The sequence below is a fragment of the Marmota monax genome, unplaced genomic scaffold (assembly GCF_021218885.2).
Source record: "Marmota monax isolate L192 unplaced genomic scaffold, Marmota_monax_Labrador192_F-V1.1 WCK01_AAM20220418_F8-fsc00850, whole genome shotgun sequence".
Taxonomy (NCBI): Eukaryota; Metazoa; Chordata; class Mammalia; order Rodentia; family Sciuridae; genus Marmota; species Marmota monax.
In genome coordinates, this window is record NW_026694372.1 from 135,921 (window position 1) to 139,519 (window position 3,599).

General features: G+C 36.4%; 1 pseudogene; it reads left to right on the forward strand.

The window, feature by feature from the left end:
- Positions 1-1,380: 1,380 nt before the first annotated feature.
- On the forward strand, positions 1,381-2,311 carry LOC124109266 (olfactory receptor 4S2-like; annotated as a pseudogene).
- Positions 2,312-3,599: the final 1,288 nt, after the last annotated feature.

Sequence of the window (3,599 nt, forward strand, 5' to 3'; positions counted from 1 at the left end):
AATATGGTGAGATTCTTTTATTCTATTACTAATATACTATTTGGTAACATGGGAATTTTGTGCATTGGCTATATTTTAACATCTCTAATATAGTTGGAAGAAACTATTCTACTGATTTATAGAGAAATTAAATTTAGATGATAAATAATAAAGTTCATCTGTGCACAAACAAGAGCTAGAGTAGCATGGATGTGAATAAAACATTTCAATCATTTCAAAGGACAGTGAGACTTTATCACATTAGAAATGATCAGAAAGGGGAGAATGGATTACATTGAGATAGGTCTTAATTTCAGAAGATAGAACAATTTCTCTAGGACTTTGTAGAATGAACAGAAGGGAACAGATCCCAGGATAATGTGTGAATGCTCACTTTCTTCTACAACAGAAGCAAGCAACATTATTCACAGCTGTTGAAAACTGCTATTATTTGAGTTATTGTAAAATTAATTGCTCTCTGTGGAGAGTACTACTCTTTTCTAAGTTCAGCAAGAAAAACAACAGGGAAAGGACCTGTGAAGCACAGGATGTGGCTGATTTTAAATCTGATTTGCAATATTGTTATTACTATTATTAACATAAGTGTTAATATTTGGTAATGCACAAAAGTAAGCAGACCTGTGATGACTATACTCTAGGATCTCTAGTATACAGATTTGATGAAACCTGTAGTTGTCAAAAAGCTGACAATGCCTGACACATTATTCCTGCAAAAGGCTACCTGAGAGCACAGAGTTATTAGCAGTAGGAAGCAACAAGCCAGATAGATGTTAAGGGGATCAGATTGCAGGGGGATGATCTATAACTAGAAGAAACATTCATATCTGTACCTTGAGTTAATAAAGAACCTTGAAGACTCCCAAATGAAAACTCCTCTGTATGCCTTTTCCACCAAAACATAAAAGTGACTTCACTAGTGTGTCTGAAATTCCAACATGGAAGGTTTATATACTTACATTAAACATCATGCATTTCCTAAACCCGTAATAATAAAAATCACTAAAGGACAACCTCTTCCTGGAATGTTATATTCACCCAAAATGGGAGAACTAAAATATTCTAGCATGAGATTTGAAAACTTGGAAGGACATATGAGGAATATTGTCACAAAAGAGCCACTCCTGCATTTTTGTTTTTTCCATATTTTTCAGTTTCAGGGAACTTGTTTTCAGTTACTACACAAAAGTTGAGTAATAAATAAAGCCATAGTAAATCCTGGTAAGCCCTCAGACACTCCACATTGCAAGAGCTTGAGCCCAAACAGAGTCCATAAATTCACACACAGATATCTGAAATGGAGCCTGCAGAAGTCACCCAATCTGGACACTTGGGTGTATGTAGTGACCAGATGTGGCTGTATTCAGAAGAAATCATGTAGGCATGTTTGTATTTAATGTAACTGAATTTATTTTCTGGGGCCTTTCTCAGAATCCAGATGTTGAAGAAGTCTGCTTTGTGGTGTTCTTATTCTTTTATGCAGTCATTCTTCTGGGAAACCTCCTCATCATGCTGACGATTTTCATGGGGAACCTTCTGAAGACTCCCATGTATTTCTTCCTCAACTACTTATCTTTTGTGGACATTTGTTTCTCTTCAGCTACAGCACCCAAGACGATTGTTGACCTGTTAGCAAAGAACAAAACTATCTCATATGAGGGGTGCATATTGCAACTCTTTGGGGTGCATTTCTTTGGAAGCACTGAGATCTTCATTCTTATAGTAATGGCCTATGATCGTTATGTGGCCATCTGTAAACCCCTGCACTATATGACCATCATGGACAGGGAGAAGTGCAATAAAATGCTGCTGGGGACCTGGGTAGGTGGACTCATCCACACTGTTATCCCCATATCTCTAGTAGTTCAGCTACCCTTCTGTGGACCCAATGAGATTGATCACTACTTCTGTGATGTCCGCCCTGTGCTCAAACTTGCCTGCACAGACACACATATTATCGGTGGAGTTGTGACAGCCAACAGTGGTACTGTCACTCTGGGGAGTTTTGTGGTCTTGCTAATCTCCTATACTACTATTCTTGTGTCTCTGAGGAAGCAGTCAGCAGAAGGAAGACACAAAGCTCTGTCCACCTGTGGAGCCCACATTGCAGTGGTCATCATCTTTTTTGGTCCTTGTACTTTCACATACATGCGCTCTGATGTGACATTTGCAGAAGATAAGATGGTGGCTGTATTTTACACCATTATCACTCCCATGCTAAATCCCATGATTTATACACTGAGAAATGCAGAAGTAAAGAATGCCATAAAAAATATGGATCAAGAAGATTTACTGGAATGCCAACAGCAAATAGTTGCAAATAATAATTTAAACTGGATGATCTTAAATGTGGTCAGCCTTACCTTAGTTAACTCATATCTTCAATGAATCAAATAATAACATCAAAAAATTTTCAGAAGTAACAAGTGAGAGAAATACATATTGCACAGAATTAACGTATTCTTTACCATGATCATTATATTTACTATTTCATAATCAGATAATGTTCTAAATATCCAAAGACACAGGATTCGGAATATGCACAGAATCTCAACATCATCAGAGTAAGTGTCATTGTTTTCTCCAACTGCTCATTTTCTTTTATCATTTTCTCTAAGTGATTACAAAATTACTATGAAATATATAAAATTATTTCTGGCATTTAAAACTATGTTTGGTACAGATTAAAGAATCAATAATGCACAGATTGGGTGAACGATAGAATTCATAAAAATATCAAATCTTAGCTAATGAATTTTGACGTAAGTCTCACAAAACAGTGAAAACTCCACCTAGTAAACTTGGAATGGTAGCAGAGTTGTCTTCAGAAAGTTAGAGATAAAATACAATCCTGAAAGCCAAAAAAATGCTTTCATCTGTTAGTCTTGGGGAAAAGTCTTTGCCATTTTTAGGTTCAATTTTCTTTACACACACGCTACTCTCTCTGCCCCCCATCAACTGTACCATCTCACTAACTTGCTGCTTCTGACTGTAAACTTAGCTTGTCATCTGTACAAGCTATAAAGTAACTACCAGCCAAACTCAAGAAAATGAATGAAAAAAAGCCACTAATGAGAACCAGGCTACTGTGACTCAATCACAAGTGAAAATACAACCTAATTAAATGCTGGAAACCATCATTCCTATAACATTTGAAGCAAACATCTTTACTGAATACAGTGGGCCATTTGTCATTGACTGGGATAACACTATTTCCACTTCTGGGTCCCATAGAGACCCATACTGGATAGATATCCTTTTCTTAACATTAACTTTTATGTGCCCTGGTGGTAGATTTCTCCTTCACCATGAGCCATGACCTGAGCATTATCTTTTACAATAAATAAACATATCAGTGCTTGTCTCTCTGCCATTGTTTCCTTGTCACATCCATAAATCTAATGGTACAGATGCTATCTCAATTTAGGTTTGTGTTTTGGTTGTGGTGGAGTATAAGCTTTACATATGGCAAAGATGTAAAGATGTGGTGCTCAAAAGTCATATGTGATGTGGTTGAATGCAAAAAAAAGATGGAAATATTTTACAAATCTGCAAGACATCTGTATAAGTAGCTATAATGAAAGTATAAGAATTGCTTTAAA